This window comes from Amblyomma americanum, chromosome 5 (genome assembly GCF_052857255.1).
Source record: "Amblyomma americanum isolate KBUSLIRL-KWMA chromosome 5, ASM5285725v1, whole genome shotgun sequence".
NCBI classification, from domain to species: domain Eukaryota; kingdom Metazoa; phylum Arthropoda; class Arachnida; order Ixodida; family Ixodidae; genus Amblyomma; species Amblyomma americanum.
Genome location: NC_135501.1, coordinates 190,398,377 through 190,421,449, shown reverse-complemented (window position 1 = coordinate 190,421,449; position 23,073 = coordinate 190,398,377). Strand labels below are relative to the sequence as shown.

Genomic DNA, 23,073 nt, shown 5'->3' with positions numbered 1-23,073 from the left:
GAAGTCTCCAAGGAGCGGTGGCGCGTCCAGGGTGTCGCCAGCAAGGGGTCGACGACACGCTTGGTTTCATTGAAAATGAACCCTGGCGTAAAGCTGGAAGACCTCCCTCACGAAGTCAGGGTTGGCGGTGAGCTGGCTCTCGTGGTTGTACCGGGCAGAGCTCCGCTGTGTCTGCGCTGCCACGGTACTGGGCACATTCGCCGTGAGTGCAAGGTTCCACGATGCGGCGCCTGTCGTCGCTACGGGCACGAAGAAAGCAGCTGCGTACGCACGTACGCGAGTGCTGCCGTCCCAGTCAACACTGACATTTCGTCCGAACTTGTCATGGACGAGGCTGACGCGGAAGACGCTGCAGCAGAGGCAGGGGACAGCGTGGAGAAGGCCCCTGCTGTGCCCCCTACGGAAATATCCACAAGCGTAGAGGAGCCCAGCAGTAAGCGGCAGCAACAGGTAGCGCAGCCTGCAGAAGTCAAGGCGCCAACGGACGAAGTCTTGAGCGGTGGGGCGTCAGCTCCCGTCGTTCCCCAGCATGGTGACAGCATGGAAGTGTCACATGCATCAACCAGCAACCAAGCAGGGAAGCGACCGCACGAGCACAGTGCGAATGGAGAGCCCAAAGTGAGCGAAGGCGACGAGCCGCCGCAGAAGACTGTTGGTGTCAGGCGACCGACGTTGAAACCGCGGCCGAATGTACAGGCCGATCAACGAGCGGCGGCTAAGCCGCCGCCTTAGTTGGAGTGAGTGCCCTGTGAGTGGTTTCTGTGGGCGTGAGATGGCCTTTTTCGGTAACGGACTGCATGGGCTGATTTTCCAGTCCATACGCAAGAGGCACTTGTGCAAGAGACTTTGGATTACCGGCACCGCACCCATCGAGCACCTCAGACTAGGCAAGTCACCCGCACCGTCGCCTTGTGTCCCGAGGTATGCACCATATGGCTCCTGTACCTAAACTAGATGGCTTCTACACCTCTTAGAGCGTTGCGCATTGCAACAATTAATGTCAGGGGACTGGCTTCCAAGAAGCGTCAGTACCAGCTAAGCCGGCTGTTCGTTGATAATGACCTAGACATAATAGCCGTACAGGAGACGAAAGTCGAAAGACAGGAACAGGCGGACCTTATGGTGCAGCCTTTTACGGCACGCTACAATGTTTGTGTGTGCCATTCTTCTGGCACATCGGGCGGTTGTGCTGTATTTATTAGGAATTCTCTGGGGATTGTCGAGCAGAATTTAACTGTGTGTCAAACTGGCCGTTTGGTTGTAGTGGATTTTTTTTATTGCAATTTGCTATGGAGAGTCATATGCGTGTATGCTCCTAACAGGGAGAACGAGCGCAAGGAATTTTTTGAGCGCGTTGAACAATATGTGTGCTGTGAGCGGTTAATTGTGCTTTTGGGCGACTTTAACTGCGTTTGTAAAGCAGAGGATAGAATTACAAAAAGACTCCTTCGTGACAAAAGTGCGGAATTGTTGAATTCGATTGTGCAAGAAAATGGTTTAGATGATGTTGCTGAAGTTCTTTCGGTAGCGCCGCATTTTACTCACTTCCAGGGTGAAAGTCACGCGAGACTTGACAGAGCGTATGTGTCGCTTGATCTGATTCCTTTGTGCAATAGCTACGAGGTAAAACACATGTCTTTTACCGACCACAGCTTAGTTACGTTTACCCTGGGGAACAAAGACAAGAAATCTCGTTTCTCGTGGGACCTCTGGAAGTTTAACGCACAATTACTTGAGGATGAACGCTTTGACATTAAAGTTAATGAATGCATTAAAGCATTGCTATCAGCAGAGCCTGGGAACTGGGTAATTAGGTGGGAAGATTTCAAACAACAAGTGAAAATAAACGCGATTGAAAGGGCAAGCATCATATGCCACGATAAACGTGTTAAAGAAAAAGAACTACATTGCCAACTTGACTTGCTCGTAAGCCTGGAAAGTTCCCAGCCGGGAAGATATAAGAAAGAAATAAGAGATACAAAAAGTAAACTTGAGATTATCGAAAAAGACAAGTATACAGCTGCCATGATACGGGCCCGTGCTGAACGTCTCTGGCTTGACCAAGTACCTACTAAACGCTCGCTTAGTGACGAAAAGAAGTACGCGACTCAGAACGAAGTAAGACAAATCAGGTACAGAAACGAGGTAACGAATGATAGCAAAGTGATTCAGTTGGCGTTTGTTGAGCAGTATCGGGAATTGCTTGGGCGGCGACGGCTTGAAGAAGAGGGGTTTGCAAACACGTTCTTGTCCCGTATGCCAAAACTAGGAGACGATATAAAACAAGGGCTGGAGGTACCAATCAGCGTAAGCGAAGTGGGAAGAGCAATCGAAGAGCTGAGTGCCGGAAAATCTCCCGGTCCTGACGGCTTAGGTAGTGAATTTTATAAGAAGTTCAAAGCCGAACTCACCCAAGCTCTCCACTGCGTCTTCACCGAAATTTATGAGACAAAGAAAATGCCACCATCATTTAAAACAGCACACGTGGTTTTAATACCCAAGAGTGAGGACCAGGCTAAACTTCTGTCCGTTGGGGCTTATCGGCCGATAAGCCTAACCAACATTGACTATAAAGTGTTTATGAAGATCCTTGCCAACAGACTGCAAAAGGTCATAAAGGACCTTGTAGGGCCCCACCAAACGTGCGGTATTAAAGGTCGCACAATTGGAACAAATGTGCACATTGCCAGAACTGTTTTTGAATGCTGCGATGCCTTCGGGGGCCGAGTTGCCATGATACAGCTTGACCTTGCAAAGGCCTTCGATCGAGTGTCGCACGACATTCTTTTCGCCATTCTAGAATATGCCAACGTCGGCTCTGTGATAATACAAGGTGTACAGATGGCGTACGACAACTGTGTTACCCGAATTATAGTGAACAAACAGCTGACTGAACCTGTACCTGTGTGTTCTTCGGTCAGGCAGGGTTGCCCGCTCTCGCCTTTGCTCTTTGCGATCTACCTTGAGCCTTTTCTGTTATCACTGTTGCACAATGATGGGATCTGCGGTTTCACTCTTCTGTCGGCGCAAGTAAAAGTGCTTGCTTACGCTGATGATATTGCTGTTTTTTGCGCGGATCAAGAAAGCGTTAAAGAAGTTGTGAAAGTTGCGGGGGAATATTGCAAAAAGACTGGGTCCGAAATTAACTGGGATAAGTGCATAGGTTTTTGGCACGGTGATTGGGACAGCACACCTGCCGTGTTTGCTAACATGAAATGGAAGACCGCCCCTGCGAAGTACTTGGGGGTACCCTTGGAGCACTATAAAAGCAGTACGGAGTTGTGGGGTGAGATAACGCAGAGTGCAAGGAGAAAAGCGGATGGCTGGAAAGGACGTGACCTTTCTGTTTTCGCGCGCGCAAGTGTGTGCAATGTATTTTTAATAGCCAGAATTTGGTATATATTGCAGTTCGTGCTCATTACCCGAGCAAACCTGCAGAAGCTGCATAGAGTGTTTGCTGTCTTTATTTGGAGCTCAAATTGGGAGCGAACAAGTCGAGTTAATCTGTTCCTTCCGGTCAAAAGGGGCGGCCTTGGTCTTTCTAATTTGTTTCTGAAGCAAGTTGTCTCAAGATTTTTGTTTCTACGTGATCAAACCGATCCCTTGTTGCGCACAATGTTGCAGGTGCGCTTAGGCAACGTGTTGCCGGAATTTGTTGTGTCCAGTTACCCGGCCACGAATCGTGCTGTAACAGGTTTTTTGCGTGAAGTTGTGGCAGCCTTTCGCACTTTGAGCGCTCACTTTTCTACACAGTATCTATCTGCTGTACCCAGGAAAAAACTGTACAAAGATTTGCTAGATATATTTATACCTGCTCCCTTATACCGTTCCTTTTGCTGCGGAGGCCCAGGCAAAGATGTGTTAAAGCGAGTTAAGAAGATGCCGGTAAGACCGACTGTCAAATCCTTTTTCTTTAAACTTCATACCGGTACCCTTCCGGTGAGAACATGGCTAAACGATAAAGGCATTTTTGTGCCCTGGACCACCGACTGCATATTCTGCAAAAAACCCGAGACCATCGAACATGTGTTTATCGACTGCTGGGACCCGGTTTTCCACTGGGACATCTTGCAAAGAACATTGAAGAAAGAACTACCTGTAACTCCTTATGGCATCCGGTTTCTACCTCTAGAAAGTGAGGAGGTTCCTTACGACATGTTTATGCTACTGGGCCTCCACAGCATCTGGAAAACGAGAATGGCGGCCAGGCACGCTGACGCAAATGTGCGACCAGTGAGAGAAAACTTTATAGAAAGTGTAGTTTTCCTGAGAGATGTTCTCCGCAGTCAACCCCAGCCGCCGGACTGGGTGGCAGTTATGGATGAACTGATTAACATGAAAAAGTTTTAACCCATTGTCTCGGCCAAAGTGTGGCTAGAGATTTTTATGTATTGTTTACCGGTAATAAAGAAAAAAAACTATTTTCTGCGTTGACTAAGAAACCAGAAACTGTACATGCAATTTCGCAGCGTTCTCATGCTCCCTAAAACAATTGCACGTTGCCCGGCCTGCTAGCTCAGTCGGTTAGAGCGTCGTGCTAATAACGCGAAGGTCGTAGGTTCGATCCCTGCGCAGGCCACTTTTTTTCTTCCTACCCCGCAGATTACTGCGGCAATACTGCGCAGAAATGAGCGTTTAAACCATATTTTTGACAAAAACTATTTTCTGCGTTGACTAAGAAACAAGAAACTGTGCATGCAATTTCGCAGCGTTCTCATGCTCCCTAAAACAATTGCACGTTGCCCGGCCTGCTAGCTCAGTCGGTTAGAGCGTCGTGCTAATAACGCGAAGGTCGTAGGTTCGATCCCTGCGCAGGCCACTTTTTTTCTTCCTACCCCGCAGATTACTGCGGCAATACTGCGCAGAAATGAGCGTTTAAACCATATTTTTGACAAAAACTATTTTCTGCGTTGACTAAGAAACAAGAAACTGTGCATGCAATTTCGCAGCGTTCTCATGCTCCCTAAAACAATTGCACGTTGCCCGGCCTGCTAGCTCAGTCGGTTAGAGCGTCGTGCTAATAACGCGAAGGTCGTAGGTTCGATCCCTGCGCAGGCCACTTTTTTTTTTCTTCCTACCCCGCAGATTACTGCGGCAATACTGCGCAGAGATGAGCGTTTAAACCATATTTTTGACAAAAACTATTTTCTGCGTTGACTAAGAAACAAGAAACTGTACATGCAATTTCGCAGCGTTCTCATGCTCCCTGAAACAATGGCACGTTGTCCGGCCTGCTAGCTCAGTCGGTTAGAGCGTCGTGCTAATAACGCGAAGGTCGTAGGTTCGATCCCGGCGCAGGCCACTTTTTTTCTTCCTACCCCGCAGATTACTGCGGCAATACTGCGCAGAGATGAGCGTTTAAACCATATTTTTGACAAAAACTATTTTCTGCGTTGACTAAGAAACAAGAAACTGTACATGCAATTTCGCAGCGTTCTCATGCTCCCTAAAACAATGGCACGTTGTCCGGCCTGCTAGCTCAGTCGGTTAGAGCGTCGTGCTAATAACGCGAAGGTCGTAGGTTCGATCCCTGCGCAGGCCACTTTTTTCTTCCTACCCCGCAGATTACTGCGGCAATACTGCGCAGAGATGAGTGTTTAAACCATATTTATGACAAAAACTATTTTCTGCGTTGACTAAGAAACAAGAAACTGTACATGCAATTTCGCAGCGTTCTCATGCTCCCTGAAACAATGGCACGTTGTCCGGCCTGCTAGCTCAGTCGGTTAGAGCGTCGTGCTAATAACGCGAAGGTCGTAGGTTCGATCCCTGCGCAGGCCACTTTTTTTCTTCCTACCCCGCAGATTACTGCGGCAATACTGCGCAGAGATGAGCGTTTAAACCATATTTATGACAAAAACTATTTTCTGCGTTGACTAAGAAACAAGAAACTGTACATGCAATTTCGCAGCGTTCTCATGCTCCCTGAAACAATGGCACGTTGTCCGGCCTGCTAGCTCAGTCGGTTAGAGCGTCGTGCTAATAACGCGAAGGTCGTAGGTTCGATCCCTGCGCAGGCCACTTTTTTTCTTCCTACCCCGCAGATTACTGCGGCAATACTGCGCAGAGATGAGCGTTTAAACCATATTTATGACAAAAACTACTTTCTGCGTTGACTAAGAAACAAGAAACTGTACATGCAATTTCGCAGCGTTCTCATGCTCCCTGAAAAAATGGCACGTTGTCCGGCCTGCTAGCTCAGTCGGTTAGAGCGTCGTGCTAATAACGCGAAGGTCGTAGGTTCGATCCCTGCGCAGGCCACTTTTCTTCTTCCTACCCCGCAGATTACTGCGGCAATACTGCGCAGAGATGAGCGTTTAAACCATATTTATGACAAAAACTATTTTCTGCGTTGACTAAGAAACAAGAAACTGTACATGCAATTTCGCAGCGTTCTCATGCTCCCTGAAACAATGGCACGTTGTCCGGCCTGCTAGCTCAGTCGGTTAGAGCGTCGTGCTAATAACGCGAAGGTCGTAGGTTCGATCCCTGCGCAGGCCACTTTTTTTCTTCCTACCCCGCAGATTACTGCGGCAATACTGCGCAGAGATGAGCGTTTAAACCATATTTATGACAAAAACTATTTTCTGCGTTGACTAAGAAACAAGAAACTGTACATGCAATTTCGCAGCGTTCTCATGCTCCCTGAAACAATGGCACGTTGTCCGGCCTGCTAGCTCAGTCGGTTAAAGCGTGGTGCTAATAACGCGAAGGTCGTAGGTTCGATCCCTGCGCAGGCCACTTTTTTTCTTCCTACCCCGCAGATTACTGCGGCAATACTGCGCAGAGATGAGCGTTTAAACCATATTTATGACAAAAACTATTTTCTGCGTTGACTAAGAAACAAGAAACTGTACATGCAATTTCGCAGCGTTCTCATGCTCCCTGAAACAATGGCACGTTGTCCGGCCTGCTAGCTCAGTCGGTTAAAGCGTGGTGCTAATAACGCGAAGGTCGTAGGTTCGATCCCTGCGCAGGCCACTTTTTTTCTTCCTACCCCGCAGATTACTGCGGCAATACTGCGCAGAGATGAGCGTTGTAAACCATATTTATGACAAAAACTATTTTCTGCGTTGACTAAGAAACAAGAAACTGTACATGCAATTTCGCAGCGTTCTCATGCTCCCTGAAACAATGGCACGTTGTCCGGCCTGCTAGCTCAGTCGGTTAGAGCGTCGTGCTAATAACGCGAAGGTCGTTGGTTCGATCCCTGCGCAGGCCACTTTTTTTCTTCCTACCCCGCAGATTACTGCGGCAATACTGCGCAGAGATGAGCGTTTAAACCATATTTATGACAAAAACTATTTTCTGCGTTGACTAAGAAACAAGAAACTGTACATGCAATTTCGCAGCGTTCTCATGCTCCCTGAAACAATGGCACGTTGTCCGGCCTGCTAGCTCAGTCGGTTAAAGCGTCGTGCTAATAACGCGAAGGTCGTAGGTTCGATCCCTGCGCAGGACTCTTTTTTTCTTCCTACCCCGCAGATTACTGCGGCAATACTGCGCAGAGATGAGCGTTTAAATCATATTTATGACAAAAACTATTTTCTGCGTTGACTAAGAAACAAGAAACTGTACATGCAATTTCGCAGCGTTCTCATGCTCCCTGAAACAATGGCACGTTGTCCGGCCTGCTAGCTCAGTCGGTTAGAGCGTCGTGCTAATAACGCGAAGGTCGTTGGTTCGATCCCTGCGCAGGCCACTTTTTTTCTTCCTACCCCGCAGATTACTGCGGCAATACAGCGCAGAGATGAGCGTTTAAACCATATTTTTGACAAAAACTATTTTCTGCGTTGACTAAGAGCGTCGTGCGTTATTAGCACGACGCTCTAACCGACTGAGCTAGCAGGCCGCGCAACGTGCCGTTGTTACAGGGAGCATGAGAACGCTGCGAAAGTGCATGTATAGTTTCTTGTTTCCTGGTCTACGCAGAAAGTAGTTTTCGTGAAAAAAAAATCGTGTAAACACTCATCTCTGCGGGGTAGGGGAAAAAATGGCCTGCGCAGGGATCGAACCTACGACCTTCGCGTTATTAGCACGATGCTCTAACCGACAGAGCTAGCAGGCCAGGCAACGTGCCATTGTTTCAGCAAGCATGAGAACGCTGCGAGTTTATTGTTTCCTGGTCTACGCAGAAAATCGTTTTTGTGAAAAAAATGGACCCGCCGCGGTGGCTCAGTGGTTAGGGCGCTCGGCTACTGATCCGGAGTTCCCGGGCTCGAACCCGACCGCGGCGACTGCGTTTTCATGGAAGCAAAACGCTAAGGCGCCCGTGTGCTGTGTGATGTCAGTGCACATTAAAGATCCCCAGGTGGTCGAAATTATTCCGGAAACCTCCACTACGGCACCTCTTTCTCTCTTCTTTCACTCCCTCATTTATCCCTTCCCTTACGGCGCGGTTCAGGTGTCCAACGATATATGAGACAGATACGGCGCCAGTTCCTTTCCCGGAAAACCAATGATTATTATCATGAAAAAAATATGGTTTAAACACTCATCTCTGCAGTAATCTGCGGGGTAGAAAAAAATATGTGGCCTGCGCAGGGATCGAACCTACGACCTTCGCGTTATTAGCACGACGCTCTAACCGACTGAGCTAGCAGGCCGGGCAACGTGCCATTGTTTCAGGGAGCATGAGAACGCTGCGAAATTGCATGTACAGTTTCTTGTTTCTTAGTCAACGCAGAAAATAGTTTTTGTCAAAAATATGGTTTAAACGCTCATCTCTGCGCTGTATTGCCGCAGTAATCTGCGGGGTAGGAAGAAACAAAGTGGCCTGCGCAGGGATCGAACCTACGACCTTCGCGTTATTAGCACGACGCTTTAACCGACTGAGCTAGCAGGCCGGACAACGTGCCATTTTTTCAGGGAGCATGAGAACGCTGCGAAATTGCATGTACAGTTTCTTGTTGCTTAGTCAACGCAGAAAATAGTTTTTGTCAAAAATATGGTTTAAACGCTCATCTCTGCGCTGTATTGCCGCAGTAATCTGCGGGGTAGGAAGAAACAAAGTGGCCTGCGCAGGGATCGAACCTACGACCTTCGCGTTATTAGCACGACGCTCTAACCGACTGAGCTAGCAGGCCGGGCAACGTGCCATTGTTTCAGGGAGCATGAGAACGCTGCGAAATTGCATGTACAGTTTCTTGTTGCTTAGTCAACGCAGAAAATAGTTTTTGTCATAAATATGGTTTAAACGCTCATCTCTGCGCAGTATTGCCGCAGTAATCTGCGGGGTAGGAAGAAAAAAAGTGGCCTGCGCAGGGATCGAACCTACGACCTTCGCGTTATTAGCACGACGCTTTAACCGACTGAGCTAGCAGGCCGGACAACGTGCCATTTTTTCAGGGAGCATGAGAACGCTGCGAAATTGCATGTACAGTTTCTTGTTTCTTAGTCAACGCAGAAAATAGTTTTTGTCATAAATATGGTTTAAACGCTCATCTCTGCGCAGTATTGCCGCAGTAATCTGCGGGGTAGGAAGAAAAAAAGTGGCCTGCGCAGGGATCGAACCTACGACCTTCGCGTTATTAGCACGACGCTCTAACCGACTGAGCTAGCAGGCCGGGCAACGTGCCATTGTTTCAGGGAGCATGAGAACGCTGCGAAATTGCATGTACAGTTTCTTGTTGCTTTGTCAACGCAGAAAATAGTTTTTGTCATATATATGGTTTAAACGCTCATCTCTGCGCAGTATTGCCGCAGTAATCTGCGGGGTAGGAAGAAAAAAGTGGCCTGCGCAGGGATCGAACCTACGACCTTCGCGTTATTAGCACGACGCTCTAATCGACTGAGCTAGCAGGCCGGGCAACGTGCCATTGTTTTAGGGAGCATGAGAACGCGGCCAAATTGCATGTACACTTTCTTGTTTCTTAGTCAACGCAGAAAATAGTTTTTGTCATAAATATGGTTTAAACGCTCATCTCTGCGCAGTATTGCCGCAGTAATCTGCGGGGTAGGAAGAAAAAAAGTGGCCTGCGCAGGGATCGAACCTACGACCTTCGCGTTATTAGCACGACGCTCTAACCGACTGAGCTAGAAGGCCGGGCAACGTGCCATTGTTTCAGGGAGCATGAGAACGCTGCGAAATTGCATGTACAGTTTCTTGTTTCTTAGTCAACGCAGAAAATAGTTTTTGTCATAAATATGGTTTAAACGCTCATCTCTGCGCAGTATTGCCGCAGTAATCTGCGGGGTAGGAAGAAAAAAAGTGGCCTGCGCAGGGATCGAACCTACGACCTTCGCGTTATTAGCACGACGCTCTAACCGACTGAGCTAGCAGGCCGGACAATGTGCAATTGTTTTAGGGAGCATGAGAACGCTGCGAAATTGCATGTACAGTTTCTTGTTTCTGAGTCAACACAGAAAATAGTTTTTGTCAAAAATATGGTTTAAACGCTCATCTCTGCGCTGTATTGCCGCAGTAATCTGTGGGGTAGGAAGAAAAAAAGTGGCCTGCGCAGGGATCGAACCTACGACCTTCGCGTTATTAGCACGACGCTCTAACCGACTGAGCTAGCAGGCCGGGCAACGTGCAATTGTTTCAGGGAGCATGAGAACGCTGCGAAATTGCATGTACAGTTTCTTGTTTCTTAGTCAACGCAGAAAATAGTTTTTGTCATAAATATGGTTTAAACGCTCATCTCTGCGCAGTATTGCCGCAGTAATCTGCGGGGTAGGAAGAAAAAAAGTGGCCTGCGCAGGGATCGAACCTACGACCTTCGCGTTATTAGCACGACGCTCTAATCGACTGAGCTAGCAGGCCGGGCAACGTGCAATTGTTTCAGGGAGCATGAGAACGCTGCGAAATTGCATGTACAGTTTCTTGTTTCTTAGTCAACGCAGAAAATAGTTTTTGTCATAAATATGGTTTTAAACGCTCATCTCTGCGCAGTATTGCCGCAGTAATCTGCGGGGTAGGAAGAAGAAAAGTGGCCTGCGCAGGGATCGAACCTACGACCTTCGCGTTATTAGCACGACGCTCTAATCGACTGAGCTAGCAGGCCGGGCAACGTGCAATTGTTTCAGGGAGCAAGAGAACGCTGCGAAATTGCATGTACAGTTTCTTGTTTCTTAGTCAACGCAGAAAATAGTTTTTGTCATAAATATGGTTTAAACGCTCATCTCTGCGCAGTATTGCCGCAGTAATCTTTGGGGTAGGAAGAAAAAAAGTGGCCTGCGCAGGGATCGAACCTACGACCTTCGCGTTATTAGCACGACGCTCTAACCGACTGAGCTAGCAGGCCGGGCAACGTGCAATTGTTTCAGGGAGCATGAGAACGCTGCGAAATTGCATGTACAGTTTCTTGTTTCTTAGTCAACGCAGAAAATAGTTTTTGTCATAAATATGGTTTAAACGCTCATCTCTGCGCAGTATTGCCGCAGTAATCTGCGGGGTAGGAAGAAAAAAAGTGGCCTGCGCAGGGATCGAACCTACGACCTTCGCGTTATTAGCACGACGCTCTAATCGACTGAGCTAGCAGGCCGGTCAACGTGCCATTGTTTTAGGGAGCATGAGAACGCGGCGAAATTGCATGTACAGTTTCTTGTTTCTTAGTCAACGCAGAAAATAGTTTTTGTCATAAATATGGTTTAAACGCTCATCTCTGCGCAGTATTGCCGCAGTAATCTGCGGGGTAGGAAGAAAAAAAGTGGCCTGCGCAGGGATCGAACCTACGACCTTCGCGTTATTAGCACGACGCTCTAACCGACTGAGCTAGCAGGCCGGGCAACGTGCCATTGTTTCAGGGAGCATGAGAACGCTGCGAAATTGCATGTACAGTTTCTTGTTTCTTAGTCAACGCAGAAAATAGTTTTTGTCATAAATATGGTTTAAACGCTCATCTCTGCGCAGTATTGCCGCAGTAATCTGCGGGGTAGGAAGAAAAAAAGTGGCCTGCGCAGGGATCGAACCTACGACCTTCGCGTTATTAGCACGACGCTCTAATCGACTGAGCTAGCAGGCCGGTCAACGTGCCATTGTTTTAGGGAGCATGAGAACGCGGCGAAATTGCATGTACAGTTTCTTGTTTCTTAGTCAACGCAGAAAATAGTTTTTGTCATAAATATGGTTTAAACGCTCATCTCTGCGCAGTATTGCCGCAGTAATCTGCGGGGTAGGAAGAAAAAAAGTGGCCTGCGCAGGGATCGAACCTACGACCTTCGCGTTATTAGCACGACGCTCTAATCGACTGAGCTAGCAGGCCGGTCAACGTGCCATTGTTTTAGGGAGCATGAGAACGCGGCGAAATTGCATGTACAGTTTCTTGTTTCTTAGTCAACGCAGAAAATAGTTTTTGTCATAAATATGGTTTAAACGCTCATCTCTGCGCAGTATTGCCGCAGTAATCTGCGGGGTAGGAAGAAAAAAAGTGGCCTGCGCAGGGATCGAACCTACGACCTTCGCGTTATTAGCACGACGCTCTAACCGACTGAGCTAGCAGGCCGGGCAACGTGCCATTGTTTCAGGGAGCATGAGAACGCTGCGAAATTGCATGTACAGTTTCTTGTTTCTTAGTCAACGCAGAAAATAGTTTTTGTCAAAAATATGGTTTAAACGCTCATCTCTGCGCAGTATTGCCGCAGTAATCTGCGGGGTAGGAAGAAAAAAAGTGGCCTGCGCAGGGATCGAACCTACGACCTTCGCGTTATTAGCACGACGCTCTAACCGACTGAGCTAGCAGGCCGGGCAACGTGCAATTGTTTCAGGGAGCATGAGAACGCTGCGAAATTGCATGTACAGTTTCTTGTTTCTTAGTCAACGCAGAAAATAGTTTTTGTCATAAATATGGTTTAAACGCTCATCTCTCCGCAGTATTGCCGCAGTAATCTGCGGGGTAGGAAGAAAAAAAGTGGCCTGCGCAGGGATCGAACCTACGACCTTCGCGTTATTAGCACGACGCTCTAATCGACTGAGCTAGCAGGCCGGGCAACGTGCAATTGTTTCAGGGAGCATGAGAACGCTGCGAAATTGCATGTACAGTTTCTTGTTTCTTAGTCAACGCAGAAAATAGTTTTTGTCATAAATATGGTTTAAACGCTCATCTCTGCGCAGTATTGCCGCAGTAATCTGCGGGGTAGGAAGAAGAAAAGTGGCCTGCGCAGGGATCGAACCTACGACCTTCGCGTTATTAGCACGACGCTCTAATCGACTGAGCTAGCAGGCCGGGCAACGTGCAATTGTTTCAGGGAGCATGAGAACGCTGCGAAATTGCATGTACAGTTTCTTGTTTCTTAGTCAACGCAGAAAATAGTTTTTGTCATAAATATGGTTTAAACGCTCATCTCTGCGCAGTATTGCAGCAGTAATCTTTGGGGTAGGAAGAAAAAAAGTGGCCTGCGCAGGGATCGAACCTACGACCTTCGCGTTATTAGCACGACGCTCTAACCGACTGAGCTAGCAGGCCGGGCAACGTGCAATTGTTTCAGGGAGCATGAGAACGCTGCGAAATTGCATGTACAGTTTCTTGTTTCTTAGTCAACGCAGAAAATAGTTTTTGTCATAAATATGGTTTAAACGCTCATCTCTGCGCAGTATTGCCGCAGTAATCTGCGGGGTAGGAAGAAAAAAAGTGGCCTGCGCAGGGATCGAACCTACGACCTTCGCGTTATTAGCACGACGCTCTAATCGACTGAGCTAGCAGGCCGGGCAACGTGCCATTGTTTTAGGGAGCATGAGAACGCGGCGAAATTGCATGTACAGTTTCTTGTTTCTTAGTCAACGCAGAAAATAGTTTTTGTCATAAATATGGTTTAAACGCTCATCTCTGCGCAGTATTGCCGCAGTAATCTGCGGGGTAGGAAGAAAAAAAGTGGCCTGCGCAGGGATCGAACCCACGACCTTCGCGTTATTAGCACGACGCTCTAACCGACTGAGCTAGCAGGCCGGGCAACGTGCCATTGTTTCAGGGAGCATGAGAACGCTGCGAAATTGCATGTACAGTTTCTTGTTTCTTAGTCAACGCAGAAAATAGTTTTTGTCAAAAATATGGTTTAAACGCTCATCTCTGCGCAGTATTGCCGCAGTAATCTGCGGGGTAGGAAGAAAAAAAGTGGCCTGCGCAGGGATCGAACCTACGACCTTCACGTTATTACCACGACGCTCTAACCGACTGAGCTAGCAGGCCGGACAACGTGCCATTGTTTCAGGGAGCATGAGAACGCTGCGAAATTGCATGTACAGTTTCTTGTTTCTTAGTCAACGCAGAAAATAGTTTTTGTCATAAATATGGTTTAAACGCTCATCTCTGCGCAGTATTGCCGCAGTAATCTGCGGGGTAGGAAGAAAAAAAGTGGCCTGCGCAGGGATCGAACCTACGACCTTCGCGTTATTAGCACGACGCTCTAACCGACTGAGCTAGCAGGCCGGACAACGTGCCATTGTTTCAGGGAGCATGAGAACGCTGCGAAATTGCATGTACAGTTTCTTGTTTCTTAGTCAACGCAGAAAATAGTTTTTGTCATAAATATGGTTTAAACGCTCATCTCTGCGCAGTATTGCCGCAGTAATCTGCGGGGTAGGAAGAAAAAAAGTGGCCTGCGCAGGGATCGAACCTACGACCTTCGCGTTATTAGCACGACGCTCTAACCGACTGAGCTAGCAGGCCGGACAACGTGCCATTGTTTCAGGGAGCATGAGAACGCTGCGAAATTGCATGTACAGTTTCTTGTTTCTTAGTCAACGCAGAAAATAGTTTTTGTCATAAATATGGTTTAAACGCTCATCTCTGCGCAGTACTGCCGCAGTAATCTGCGGGTTAGGAAGAAAAAAGTGGCCTGCGCAGGGATCGAACCTACGACCTTCGCGTTATTAGCACGACGCTCTAACCGACTGAGCTAGCAGGCCGGACAACGTGCCATTTTTTCAGGGAGCATGAGAACGCTGCGAAATTGCATGTACAGTTTCTTGTTTCTTAGTCAACGCAGAAAATAGTTTTTGTCATAAATATGGTTTAAACGCTCATCTCTGCGCAGTATTGCCGCAGTAATCTGCGGGGTAGGAAGAAAAAAAGTGGCCTGCGCAGGGATCGAACCTACGACCTTCGCGTTATTAGCACGACGCTTTAACCGACTGAGCTAGCAGGCCGGACAACGTGCCATTTTTTCAGGGAGCATGAGAACGCTGCGAAATTGCATGTACAGTTTCTTGTTTCTTAGTCAACGCAGAAAATAGTTTTTGTAATAAATATGGTTTAAACGCTCATCTCTGCGCAGTATTGCCGCAGTAATCTGCGGGGTAGGAAGAAAAAAAGTGGCCTGCGCAGGGATCGAACCTACGACCTCCGCGTTATTAGCACGACGCTCTAACCGACTGAGCTAGCAGGCCGGACAACGTGCCATTTTTTCAGGGAGCATGAGAAGGCTGCGAAATTGCATGTACAGTTTCTTGTTTCTTAGTCAACGCAGAAAATAGTTTTTGTCATAAATATGGTTTAAACGCTCATCTCTGCGCAGTATTGCCGCAGTAATCTGCGGGGTAGGAAGAAAAAAAGTGGCCTGCGCAGGGATCGAACCTACGACCTTCGCGTTATAACCACGACGCTCTAATCGACTGAGCTAGCAGGCCGGGCAACGTGCCATTGTTTTAGGGAGCATGAGAACGCGGCGAAATTGCATGTACAGTTTCTTGTTTCTTAGTCAACGCAGAAAATAGTTTTTGTCATAAATATGGTTTAAACGCTCATCTCTGCGCAGTATTGCCGCAGTAATCTGCGGGGTAGGAAGAAAAAAAGTGGCCTGCGCAGGGATCGAACCTACGACCTTCGCGTTATTAGCACGACGCTCTAACCGACTGAGCTAGCAGGCCGGGCAACGTGCCATTGTTTCAGGGAGCATGAGAACGCTGCGAAATTGCATGTACAGTTTCTTGTTTCTTAGTCAACGCAGAAAATAGTTTTTGTCAAAAATATGGTTTAAACGCTCATCTCTGCGCAGTATTGCCGCAGTAATCTGCGGGGTAGGAAGAAAAAAAGTGGCCTGCGCAGGGATCGAACCTACGACCTTCACGTTATTAGCACGACGCTCTAACCGACTGAGCTAGCAGGCCGGACAACGTGCCATTGTTTCAGGGAGCATGAGAACGCTGCGAAATTGCATGTACAGTTTCTTGTTTCTTAGTCAACGCAGAAAATAGTTTTTGTCATAAATATGGTTTAAACGCTCATCTCTGCGCAGTATTGCCGCAGTAATCTGCGGGGTAGGAAGAAAAAAAGTGGCCTGCGCAGGGATCGAACCTACGACCTTCGCGTTATTAGCACGACGCTCTAACCGACTGAGCTAGCAGGCCGGACAACGTGCCATTGTTTCAGGGAGCATGAGAACGCTGCGAAATTGCATGTACAGTTTCTTGTTTCTTAGTCAACGCAGAAAATAGTTTTTGTCATAAATATGGTTTAAACGCTCATCTCTGCGCAGTATTGCCGCAGTAATCTGCGGGGTAGGAAGAAAAAAAGTGGCCTGCGCAGGGATTGAACCTACGACCTTCGCGTTATTAGCACGACGCTTTAACCGACTGAGCTAGCAGGCCGGACAACGTGCCATTTTTTCAGGGAGCATGAGAACGCTGCGAAATTGCATGTACAGTTTCTTGTTTCTTAGTCAACGCAGAAAATAGTTTTTGTCATAAATATGGTTTAAACGCTCATCTCTGCGCAGTATTGCCGCAGTAATCTGCGGGGTAGGAAGAAAAAAAGTGGCCTGCGCAGGGATCGAACCTACGACCTTCGCGTTATTAGCACGACGCTTTATCCGACTGAGCTAACAGGCCGGACAACGTGCCATTTTTTCAGGGAGCATGAGAACGCTGCGAAATTGCATGTACAGTTTCTTGTTTCTTAGTCAACGCAGAAAATAGTTTTTGTAATAAATATGGTTTAAACGCTCATCTCTGCGCAGTATTGCCGCAGTAATCTGCGGGGTAGGAAGAAAAAAAGTGGCCTGCGCAGGGATCGAACCTACGACCTTCGCGTTATTAGCACGACGCTCTAACCGACTGAGCTAGCAGGCCGGACAACGTGCCATTGTTTCAGGGAGCATGAGAACGCTGCAAAATTGCATGTACAGTTTCTTGTTTCTTAGTCAACGCAGAAAATAGTTTTTGTCATAAATATGGTTTAAACGCTCATCTCTGCGCAGTATTGCCGCAGTAATCTGCGGGTTAGGAAGAAAAAAAGTGGCCTGCGCAGGGATCGAACCTACGACCTTCGCGTTATTAGCACGACGCTCTAACCGACTGAGCTAGCAGGCCGGACAACGTGCCATTTTTTCAGGGAGCATGAGAACGCTGCGAAATTGCATGTACAGTTTCTTGTTTCTTAGTCAACGCAGAAAATAGTTTTTGTCATAAATATGGTTTAAACGCTCATCTCTGCGCAGTATTGCCGCAGTAATCTGCGGGGTAGGAAGAAAAAAGTGGCCTGCGCAGGGATCGAACCTACGACCTTCGCGTTATTAGCACGACGCTTTAACCGACTGAGCTAGCAGGCCGGACAACGTGCCATTTTTTAGGGAGCATGAGAACGCTGCGAAATTGCATGTACAGTTTCTTGTTTCTTAGTCAACGCAGAAAATAGTTTTTGTAATAAATATGGTTTAAACGCTCATCTCTGCGCAGTATTGCCGCAGTAATCTGCGGGGTAGGAAGAAAAAAAGTGGCCTGCGCAGGGATCGAACCTACGACCTCCGCGTTATTAGCACGACGCTCTAACCGACTGAGCTAGCAGGCCGGACAACGTGCCATTTTTTCAGGGAGCATGAGAAGGCTGCGAAATTGCATGTACAGTTTCTTGTTTCTTAGTCAACGCAGAAAATAGTTTTTGTCATAAATATGGTTTAAACGCTCATCTCTGCGCAGTATTGCCGCAGTAATCTGCGGGGGTAGGAAGAAAAAAAGTGGCCTGCGCAGGGATCGAACCTACGACCTTCGCGTTATTAGCACGACGCTCTAACCGACTGAGCTAGCAGGCCGGACAACGTGCCATTTTTTCAGGGAGCATGAGAACGCTGCGAAATTGCATGTACAGTTTCTTGTTTCTTAGTCAACGCAGAAAATAGTTTTTGTCATAAATATGGCTTAAACGCTCATCTCTGCGCAGTATTGCCGCAGTAATCTGCGGGGTAGGAAGAAAAAAAGTGGCCTGCGCAGGGATCGAACCTACGACCTTCGCGTTATTAGCACGACGCTCTAACCGACTGAGCTAGCAGGCCGGACAACGTGCCATTTTTTCAGGGAGCATGAGAACGCTGCGAAATTGCATGTACAGTTTCTTGTTTCTTAGTCAACGCAGAAAATAGTTTTTGTCATAAATATGGCTTAAACGCTCATCTCTGCGCAGTATTGCCGCAGTAATCTGCGGGGTAGGAAGAAAAAAAGTGGCCTGCGCAGGGATCGAACCTACGACCTTCGCGTTATTAGCACGACGCTTTAACCGACTGAGCTAGCAGGCCGGACAACGTGCCATTGTTCCAGGGAGCATGAGAACGCTGCGAAATTGCATGTACAGTTTCTTGTTTCTTAGTCAACGCAGAAAATAGTTTTTGTCATAAATATGGTTTAAACGCTCATCTCTGCGCAGTATTGCCGCAGTAATCTGCGGGGTAGGAAGAAAAAAAGTGGCCTGCGCAGGGATCGAACCTACGACCTTCGCGTTATTAGCACGACGCTCTAACCGACTGAGCTAGCAGGCCGGACAACGTGCCATTTTTTCAGGGAGCATGAGAACGCTGCGAAATTGCATGTACAGTTTCTTGTTTCTTAGTCAACGCAGAAAATAGTTTTTGTCATAAATATGGCTTAAACGCTCATCTCTGCGCAGTATTGCCGCAGTAATCTGCGGGGTAGGAAGAAAAAAAGTGGCCTGCGCAGGGATCGAACCTACGACCTTCGCGTTATTAGCACGACGCTCTAACCGACTGAGCTAGCAGGCCGGACAACGTGCCATTGTTCCAGGGAGCATGAGAACGCTGCGAAATTGCATGTACAGTTTCTTGTTTCTTAGTCAACGCAGAAAATAGTTTTTGTCATAAATATGGTTTAAACGCTCATCTCTGCGCAGTATTGCCGCAGTAATCTGCGGGGTAGGAAGAAAAAAAGTGGCCTGCGCAGGGATCGAACCTACGACCTTCGCGTTATTAGCACGACGCTCTAACCGACTGAGCTAGCAGGCCGGGCAACGTGCCATTGTTTCAGGGAGCATGAGAACGCTGCGAAATTGCATGTACAGTTTCTTGTTTCTTAGTCAACGCAGAAAATAGTTTTTGTCAAAAATATGGTTTAAACGCTCATCTCTGCGCAGTATTGCCGCAGTAATCTGCGGGGTAGGAAGAAACAAAGTGGCCTGCGCAGGGATCGAACCTACGACCTTCGCGTTATTAGCACGACGCTTTAACCGACTGAGCTAGCAGGCCGGGCAACGTGCCATTGTTTCAGGGAGCATGAGAACGCTGCGAAATTGCATGTACAGTTTCTTGTTTCTTAGTCAACGCAGAAAATAGTTTTTGTCAAAAATATGGTTTAAACGCTCATCTCTGCGCTGTATTGCCGCAGTAATCTGCGGGGTAGGAAGAAACAAAGTGGCCTGCGCAGGGATCGAACCTACGACCTTCGCGTTATTAGCACGACGCTTTAACCGACTGAGCTAGCAGGCCGGACAACGTGCCATTTTTTTCAGGGAGCATGAGAACGCTGCGAAATTGCATGTACAGTTTCTTGGTGCTTAGTCAACGCAGAAAATAGTTTTTGTCAAAAATATGGTTTAAACGCTCATCTCTGCGCTGTATTGCCGCAGTAATCTGCGGGGTAGGAAGAAACAAAGAGGCCTGCGCAGGGATCGAACCTACGACCTTCGCGTTATTAGCACGACGCTCTAACCGACTGAGCTAGCAGGCCGGGCAACGTGCCATTGTTTCAGGGAGCATGAGAACGCTGCGAAATTGCATGTACAGTTTCTTGTTGCTTAGTCAACGCAGAAAATAGTTTTTGTCATAAATATGGTTTAAACGCTCATCTCTGCGCAGTATTGCCGCAGTAATCTGCGGGGTAGGAAGAAAAAAAGTGGCCTGCGCAGGGATCGAACCTACGACCTTCGCGTTATTAGCACGACGCTTTAACCGACTGAGCTAGCAGGCCGGACAACGTGCCATTTTTTCAGGGAGCATGAGAACGCTGCGAAATTGCATGTACAGTTTCTTGTTTCTTAGTCAACGCAGAAAATAGTTTTTGTCATAAATATGGTTTAAACGCTCATCTCTGCGCAGTATTGCCGCAGTAATCTGCGGGGTAGGAAGAAAAAAAGTGGCCTGCGCAGGGATCGAACCTACGACCTTCGCGTTATTAGCACGACGCTCTACCCGACTGAGCTAGCAGGCCGGGCAACGTGCCATTGTTTCAGGGAGCATGAGAACGCTGCGAAATTGCATGTACAGTTTCTTGTTGCTTTGTCAACGCAGAAAATAGTTTTTGTCATAAATATGGCTTAAACGCTCATCTCTGCGCAGTATTGCCGCAGTAATCTGCGGGGTAGGAAGAAAAAAAGTGGCCTGCGCAGGGATCGAACCTACGACCTTCGCGTTATTAGCACGACGCTCTAATCGACTGAGCTAGCAGGCCGGGCAACGTGCCATTGTTTTAGGGAGCATGAGAACGCGGCCAAATTGCATGTACAGTTTCTTGTTTCTTAGTCAACGCAGAAAATAGTTTTTGTCATAAATATGGTTTAAACGCTCATCTCTGCGCAGTATTGCCGCAGTAATCTGCGGGGTAGGAAGAAAAAAAGTGGCCTGCGCAGGGATCGAACCTACGACCTTCGCGTTATTAGCACGACGCTCTAACCGACTGAGCTAGAAGGCCGGGCAACGTGCCATTGTTTCAGGGAGCATGAGAACGCTGCGAAATTGCATGTACAGTTTCTTGTTTCTTAGTCAACGCAGAAAATAGTTTTTGTCATAAATATGGTTTAAACGCTCATCTCTGCGCAGTATTGCCGCAGTAATCTGCGGGGTAGGAAGAAAAAAAGTGGCCTGCGCAGGGATCGAACCTACGACCTTCGCGTTATTAGCACGACGCTCTAACCGACTGAGCTAGCAGGCCGGACAATGTGCAATTGTTTTAGGGAGCATGAGAACGCTGCGAAATTGCATGTACAGTTTCTTGTTTCTGAGTCAACACAGAAAATAGTTTTTGTCAAAAATATGGTTTAAACGCTCATCTCTGCGCTGTATTGCCGCAGTAATCTGTGGGGTAGGAAGAAAAAAAGTGGCCTGCGCAAGGGTTCGAACCTACGACCTTCGCGTTATTAGCACGACGCTCTAACCGACTGAGCTAGCAGGCCGGGCAACGTGCAATTGTTTCAGGGAGCATGAGAACGCTGCGAAATTGCATCTACAGTTTCTTGTTTCTTAGTCAACGCAGAAAATAGTTTTTGTCATAAATATGGTTTAAACGCTCATCTCTGCGCAGTATTGCCGCAGTAATCTGCGGGGTAGGAAGAAAAAAAGTGGCCTGCGCAGGGATCGAACCTACGACCTTCGCGTTATTAGCACGACGCTCTAACCGACTGAGCTAGCAGGCCGGACAATGTGCAATTGTTTTAGGGAGCATGAGAACGCTGCGAAATTGCATGTACAGTTTCTTGTTTCTGAGTCAACACAGAAAATAGTTTTTGTCAAAAATATGGTTTAAACGCTCATCTCTGCGCTGTATTGCCGCAGTAATCTGTCGGGTAGGAAGAAAAAAAGTGGCCTGCGCAGGGATCGAACCTACGACCTTCGCGTTATTAGCACGACGCTCTAACAGACTGAGCTAGCCAGGCCGGGCAACGTGCAATTGTTTCAGGGAGCATGAGAACGCTGCGAAATTGCATGTACAGTTTCTTGTTTCTTAGTCAACGCAGAAAATAGTTTTTGTCATAAATATGGTTTAAACGCTCATCTCTGCGCAGTATTGCCGCAGTAATCTGCGGGGTAGGAAGAAAAAAAGTGGCCTGCGCAGGGATCGACCTACGACCTTCGCGTTATTAGCACGACGCTCTAATCGACTGAGCTAGCAGGCCGGGACAGTGCAATTGTTTCAGGGAGCATGAGAACGCTGCGAAATTGCATGTACAGTTTCTTGTTTCTTAGTCAACGCAGAAAAATAGTTTTTTGTCATAAATATGGTTTAAACGCTCATCTATGCGCAGTATTGCCGCAGTAATCTGCGGGGTAGGAAGAAGAAAAGTGGCCTGCGCAGGGATCGAACCTACGACCTTCGCGTTATTAGCACGACGCTCTAATCGACTGAGCTAGCAGGCCGGGCAACGTGCAATTGTTTCAGGGAGCATGAGAACGCTGCGAAATTGCATGTACAGTTTCTTGTTTCTTAGTCAACGCAGAAAATAGTTTTTGTCATAAATATGGTTTAAACGCTCATCTCTGCGCAGTATTGCCGCAGTAATCTGCGGGGTAGGAAGAAAAAAAGTGGCCTGCGCAGGGATCGAACCTACGACCTTCGCGTTATTAGCACGACGCTCTAACCGACTGAGCTAGCAGGCCGGGCAACGTGCCATTGTTTCAGGGAGCATGAGAACGCTGCGAAATTGCATGTACAGTTTCTTGTTTCTGAGTCAACACAGAAAATAGTTTTTGTCAAAAATATGGTTTAAACGCTCATCTCTGCGCAGTATTGCCGCAGTAATCTGCGGGGTAGGAAGAAAAAAAGTTGCCTGCGCAGGGATCGAACCTACGACCTTCACGTTATTAGCACGACGCTCTAACCGACTGAGCTAGCAGGCCGGACAACGTGCCATTGTTTCAGGGAGCATGAGAACGCTGCGAAATTGCATGTACAGTTTCTTGTTTCTTAGTCAACGCAGAAAATAGTTTTTGTCATAAATATGGTTTAAACGCTCATCTCTGCGCAGTATTGCCGCAGTAATCTGCGGGGTAGGAAGAAAAAAAGTGGCCTGCGCAGGGATCGAACCTACGACCTTCGCGTTATTAGCACGACGCTCTAACCGACTGAGCTAGCAGGCCGGACAACGTGCCATTGTTTCAGGGAGCATGAGAACGCTGCGAAATTGCATGTACAGTTTCTTGTTT

The 23,073-nt window shown here is 47.7% G+C and overlaps 52 non-coding genes across 52 annotated transcripts; 10 read left to right on the top strand and 42 right to left on the bottom strand.

Moving 5' to 3' along the window:
- The first annotated feature begins 4,505 nt into the window (after positions 1-4,505).
- Positions 4,506-4,579, top strand: TRNAI-AAU (transfer RNA isoleucine (anticodon AAU)). Its single transcript has one exon. It is a non-coding gene; the product is annotated as a tRNA-Ile (tRNA).
- Positions 4,580-4,745: 166 nt separating this feature from the next.
- Positions 4,746-4,819, top strand: TRNAI-AAU (transfer RNA isoleucine (anticodon AAU)). Its single transcript has one exon. It is a non-coding gene; the product is annotated as a tRNA-Ile (tRNA).
- A 166-nt stretch (positions 4,820-4,985) lies between these two features.
- Positions 4,986-5,059, top strand: TRNAI-AAU (transfer RNA isoleucine (anticodon AAU)). The gene has a single exon. It is a non-coding gene; the product is annotated as a tRNA-Ile (tRNA).
- Positions 5,060-5,468: 409 nt separating this feature from the next.
- Positions 5,469-5,542, top strand: TRNAI-AAU (transfer RNA isoleucine (anticodon AAU)). The gene has a single exon. It is a non-coding gene; the product is annotated as a tRNA-Ile (tRNA).
- A 165-nt stretch (positions 5,543-5,707) lies between these two features.
- On the top strand, positions 5,708-5,781 carry TRNAI-AAU (transfer RNA isoleucine (anticodon AAU)). The gene has a single exon. It is a non-coding gene; the product is annotated as a tRNA-Ile (tRNA).
- A 166-nt stretch (positions 5,782-5,947) lies between these two features.
- TRNAI-AAU (transfer RNA isoleucine (anticodon AAU)) lies at positions 5,948-6,021 on the top strand. The gene has a single exon. It is a non-coding gene; the product is annotated as a tRNA-Ile (tRNA).
- A 166-nt stretch (positions 6,022-6,187) lies between these two features.
- On the top strand, positions 6,188-6,261 carry TRNAI-AAU (transfer RNA isoleucine (anticodon AAU)). The gene has a single exon. It is a non-coding gene; the product is annotated as a tRNA-Ile (tRNA).
- Positions 6,262-6,427: 166 nt separating this feature from the next.
- Positions 6,428-6,501, top strand: TRNAI-AAU (transfer RNA isoleucine (anticodon AAU)). Its single transcript has one exon. It is a non-coding gene; the product is annotated as a tRNA-Ile (tRNA).
- A 647-nt stretch (positions 6,502-7,148) lies between these two features.
- On the top strand, positions 7,149-7,222 carry TRNAI-AAU (transfer RNA isoleucine (anticodon AAU)). The gene has a single exon. It is a non-coding gene; the product is annotated as a tRNA-Ile (tRNA).
- Positions 7,223-7,628: 406 nt separating this feature from the next.
- On the top strand, positions 7,629-7,702 carry TRNAI-AAU (transfer RNA isoleucine (anticodon AAU)). The gene has a single exon. It is a non-coding gene; the product is annotated as a tRNA-Ile (tRNA).
- An 830-nt stretch (positions 7,703-8,532) lies between these two features.
- On the bottom strand, positions 8,533-8,606 carry TRNAI-AAU (transfer RNA isoleucine (anticodon AAU)). The gene has a single exon. It is a non-coding gene; the product is annotated as a tRNA-Ile (tRNA).
- A 166-nt stretch (positions 8,607-8,772) lies between these two features.
- TRNAI-AAU (transfer RNA isoleucine (anticodon AAU)) lies at positions 8,773-8,846 on the bottom strand. The gene has a single exon. It is a non-coding gene; the product is annotated as a tRNA-Ile (tRNA).
- A 166-nt stretch (positions 8,847-9,012) lies between these two features.
- On the bottom strand, positions 9,013-9,086 carry TRNAI-AAU (transfer RNA isoleucine (anticodon AAU)). The gene has a single exon. It is a non-coding gene; the product is annotated as a tRNA-Ile (tRNA).
- A 166-nt stretch (positions 9,087-9,252) lies between these two features.
- On the bottom strand, positions 9,253-9,326 carry TRNAI-AAU (transfer RNA isoleucine (anticodon AAU)). Its single transcript has one exon. It is a non-coding gene; the product is annotated as a tRNA-Ile (tRNA).
- Positions 9,327-9,492: 166 nt separating this feature from the next.
- Positions 9,493-9,566, bottom strand: TRNAI-AAU (transfer RNA isoleucine (anticodon AAU)). The gene has a single exon. It is a non-coding gene; the product is annotated as a tRNA-Ile (tRNA).
- A 645-nt stretch (positions 9,567-10,211) lies between these two features.
- Positions 10,212-10,285, bottom strand: TRNAI-AAU (transfer RNA isoleucine (anticodon AAU)). Its single transcript has one exon. It is a non-coding gene; the product is annotated as a tRNA-Ile (tRNA).
- A 166-nt stretch (positions 10,286-10,451) lies between these two features.
- Positions 10,452-10,525, bottom strand: TRNAI-AAU (transfer RNA isoleucine (anticodon AAU)). The gene has a single exon. It is a non-coding gene; the product is annotated as a tRNA-Ile (tRNA).
- Positions 10,526-11,172: 647 nt separating this feature from the next.
- Positions 11,173-11,246, bottom strand: TRNAI-AAU (transfer RNA isoleucine (anticodon AAU)). Its single transcript has one exon. It is a non-coding gene; the product is annotated as a tRNA-Ile (tRNA).
- A 406-nt stretch (positions 11,247-11,652) lies between these two features.
- On the bottom strand, positions 11,653-11,726 carry TRNAI-AAU (transfer RNA isoleucine (anticodon AAU)). Its single transcript has one exon. It is a non-coding gene; the product is annotated as a tRNA-Ile (tRNA).
- Positions 11,727-12,372: 646 nt separating this feature from the next.
- TRNAI-AAU (transfer RNA isoleucine (anticodon AAU)) lies at positions 12,373-12,446 on the bottom strand. Its single transcript has one exon. It is a non-coding gene; the product is annotated as a tRNA-Ile (tRNA).
- Positions 12,447-12,612: 166 nt separating this feature from the next.
- On the bottom strand, positions 12,613-12,686 carry TRNAI-AAU (transfer RNA isoleucine (anticodon AAU)). The gene has a single exon. It is a non-coding gene; the product is annotated as a tRNA-Ile (tRNA).
- Positions 12,687-13,332: 646 nt separating this feature from the next.
- Positions 13,333-13,406, bottom strand: TRNAI-AAU (transfer RNA isoleucine (anticodon AAU)). The gene has a single exon. It is a non-coding gene; the product is annotated as a tRNA-Ile (tRNA).
- Positions 13,407-13,812: 406 nt separating this feature from the next.
- TRNAI-AAU (transfer RNA isoleucine (anticodon AAU)) lies at positions 13,813-13,886 on the bottom strand. Its single transcript has one exon. It is a non-coding gene; the product is annotated as a tRNA-Ile (tRNA).
- A 406-nt stretch (positions 13,887-14,292) lies between these two features.
- TRNAI-AAU (transfer RNA isoleucine (anticodon AAU)) lies at positions 14,293-14,366 on the bottom strand. The gene has a single exon. It is a non-coding gene; the product is annotated as a tRNA-Ile (tRNA).
- A 166-nt stretch (positions 14,367-14,532) lies between these two features.
- Positions 14,533-14,606, bottom strand: TRNAI-AAU (transfer RNA isoleucine (anticodon AAU)). The gene has a single exon. It is a non-coding gene; the product is annotated as a tRNA-Ile (tRNA).
- A 165-nt stretch (positions 14,607-14,771) lies between these two features.
- TRNAI-AAU (transfer RNA isoleucine (anticodon AAU)) lies at positions 14,772-14,845 on the bottom strand. Its single transcript has one exon. It is a non-coding gene; the product is annotated as a tRNA-Ile (tRNA).
- Positions 14,846-15,011: 166 nt separating this feature from the next.
- Positions 15,012-15,085, bottom strand: TRNAI-AAU (transfer RNA isoleucine (anticodon AAU)). The gene has a single exon. It is a non-coding gene; the product is annotated as a tRNA-Ile (tRNA).
- A 166-nt stretch (positions 15,086-15,251) lies between these two features.
- Positions 15,252-15,325, bottom strand: TRNAI-AAU (transfer RNA isoleucine (anticodon AAU)). The gene has a single exon. It is a non-coding gene; the product is annotated as a tRNA-Ile (tRNA).
- A 166-nt stretch (positions 15,326-15,491) lies between these two features.
- On the bottom strand, positions 15,492-15,565 carry TRNAI-UAU (transfer RNA isoleucine (anticodon UAU)). The gene has a single exon. It is a non-coding gene; the product is annotated as a tRNA-Ile (tRNA).
- Positions 15,566-15,731: 166 nt separating this feature from the next.
- TRNAI-AAU (transfer RNA isoleucine (anticodon AAU)) lies at positions 15,732-15,805 on the bottom strand. The gene has a single exon. It is a non-coding gene; the product is annotated as a tRNA-Ile (tRNA).
- Positions 15,806-15,971: 166 nt separating this feature from the next.
- On the bottom strand, positions 15,972-16,045 carry TRNAI-AAU (transfer RNA isoleucine (anticodon AAU)). The gene has a single exon. It is a non-coding gene; the product is annotated as a tRNA-Ile (tRNA).
- A 166-nt stretch (positions 16,046-16,211) lies between these two features.
- Positions 16,212-16,285, bottom strand: TRNAI-AAU (transfer RNA isoleucine (anticodon AAU)). The gene has a single exon. It is a non-coding gene; the product is annotated as a tRNA-Ile (tRNA).
- Positions 16,286-16,451: 166 nt separating this feature from the next.
- On the bottom strand, positions 16,452-16,525 carry TRNAI-AAU (transfer RNA isoleucine (anticodon AAU)). The gene has a single exon. It is a non-coding gene; the product is annotated as a tRNA-Ile (tRNA).
- Positions 16,526-16,931: 406 nt separating this feature from the next.
- Positions 16,932-17,005, bottom strand: TRNAI-AAU (transfer RNA isoleucine (anticodon AAU)). Its single transcript has one exon. It is a non-coding gene; the product is annotated as a tRNA-Ile (tRNA).
- Positions 17,006-17,171: 166 nt separating this feature from the next.
- Positions 17,172-17,245, bottom strand: TRNAI-AAU (transfer RNA isoleucine (anticodon AAU)). Its single transcript has one exon. It is a non-coding gene; the product is annotated as a tRNA-Ile (tRNA).
- A 165-nt stretch (positions 17,246-17,410) lies between these two features.
- TRNAI-AAU (transfer RNA isoleucine (anticodon AAU)) lies at positions 17,411-17,484 on the bottom strand. Its single transcript has one exon. It is a non-coding gene; the product is annotated as a tRNA-Ile (tRNA).
- Positions 17,485-17,649: 165 nt separating this feature from the next.
- On the bottom strand, positions 17,650-17,723 carry TRNAI-AAU (transfer RNA isoleucine (anticodon AAU)). The gene has a single exon. It is a non-coding gene; the product is annotated as a tRNA-Ile (tRNA).
- Positions 17,724-17,890: 167 nt separating this feature from the next.
- On the bottom strand, positions 17,891-17,964 carry TRNAI-AAU (transfer RNA isoleucine (anticodon AAU)). The gene has a single exon. It is a non-coding gene; the product is annotated as a tRNA-Ile (tRNA).
- Positions 17,965-18,130: 166 nt separating this feature from the next.
- Positions 18,131-18,204, bottom strand: TRNAI-AAU (transfer RNA isoleucine (anticodon AAU)). Its single transcript has one exon. It is a non-coding gene; the product is annotated as a tRNA-Ile (tRNA).
- A 166-nt stretch (positions 18,205-18,370) lies between these two features.
- TRNAI-AAU (transfer RNA isoleucine (anticodon AAU)) lies at positions 18,371-18,444 on the bottom strand. Its single transcript has one exon. It is a non-coding gene; the product is annotated as a tRNA-Ile (tRNA).
- A 166-nt stretch (positions 18,445-18,610) lies between these two features.
- TRNAI-AAU (transfer RNA isoleucine (anticodon AAU)) lies at positions 18,611-18,684 on the bottom strand. Its single transcript has one exon. It is a non-coding gene; the product is annotated as a tRNA-Ile (tRNA).
- Positions 18,685-18,850: 166 nt separating this feature from the next.
- TRNAI-AAU (transfer RNA isoleucine (anticodon AAU)) lies at positions 18,851-18,924 on the bottom strand. The gene has a single exon. It is a non-coding gene; the product is annotated as a tRNA-Ile (tRNA).
- Positions 18,925-19,090: 166 nt separating this feature from the next.
- TRNAI-AAU (transfer RNA isoleucine (anticodon AAU)) lies at positions 19,091-19,164 on the bottom strand. Its single transcript has one exon. It is a non-coding gene; the product is annotated as a tRNA-Ile (tRNA).
- A 166-nt stretch (positions 19,165-19,330) lies between these two features.
- On the bottom strand, positions 19,331-19,404 carry TRNAI-AAU (transfer RNA isoleucine (anticodon AAU)). The gene has a single exon. It is a non-coding gene; the product is annotated as a tRNA-Ile (tRNA).
- A 166-nt stretch (positions 19,405-19,570) lies between these two features.
- TRNAI-AAU (transfer RNA isoleucine (anticodon AAU)) lies at positions 19,571-19,644 on the bottom strand. The gene has a single exon. It is a non-coding gene; the product is annotated as a tRNA-Ile (tRNA).
- Positions 19,645-19,811: 167 nt separating this feature from the next.
- On the bottom strand, positions 19,812-19,885 carry TRNAI-AAU (transfer RNA isoleucine (anticodon AAU)). Its single transcript has one exon. It is a non-coding gene; the product is annotated as a tRNA-Ile (tRNA).
- A 166-nt stretch (positions 19,886-20,051) lies between these two features.
- On the bottom strand, positions 20,052-20,125 carry TRNAI-AAU (transfer RNA isoleucine (anticodon AAU)). Its single transcript has one exon. It is a non-coding gene; the product is annotated as a tRNA-Ile (tRNA).
- A 166-nt stretch (positions 20,126-20,291) lies between these two features.
- Positions 20,292-20,365, bottom strand: TRNAI-AAU (transfer RNA isoleucine (anticodon AAU)). Its single transcript has one exon. It is a non-coding gene; the product is annotated as a tRNA-Ile (tRNA).
- A 646-nt stretch (positions 20,366-21,011) lies between these two features.
- On the bottom strand, positions 21,012-21,085 carry TRNAI-AAU (transfer RNA isoleucine (anticodon AAU)). The gene has a single exon. It is a non-coding gene; the product is annotated as a tRNA-Ile (tRNA).
- A 407-nt stretch (positions 21,086-21,492) lies between these two features.
- TRNAI-AAU (transfer RNA isoleucine (anticodon AAU)) lies at positions 21,493-21,566 on the bottom strand. The gene has a single exon. It is a non-coding gene; the product is annotated as a tRNA-Ile (tRNA).
- An 887-nt stretch (positions 21,567-22,453) lies between these two features.
- Positions 22,454-22,527, bottom strand: TRNAI-AAU (transfer RNA isoleucine (anticodon AAU)). Its single transcript has one exon. It is a non-coding gene; the product is annotated as a tRNA-Ile (tRNA).
- Positions 22,528-22,933: 406 nt separating this feature from the next.
- Positions 22,934-23,007, bottom strand: TRNAI-AAU (transfer RNA isoleucine (anticodon AAU)). The gene has a single exon. It is a non-coding gene; the product is annotated as a tRNA-Ile (tRNA).
- Between the last annotated feature and the right edge of the window lie 66 nt (positions 23,008-23,073).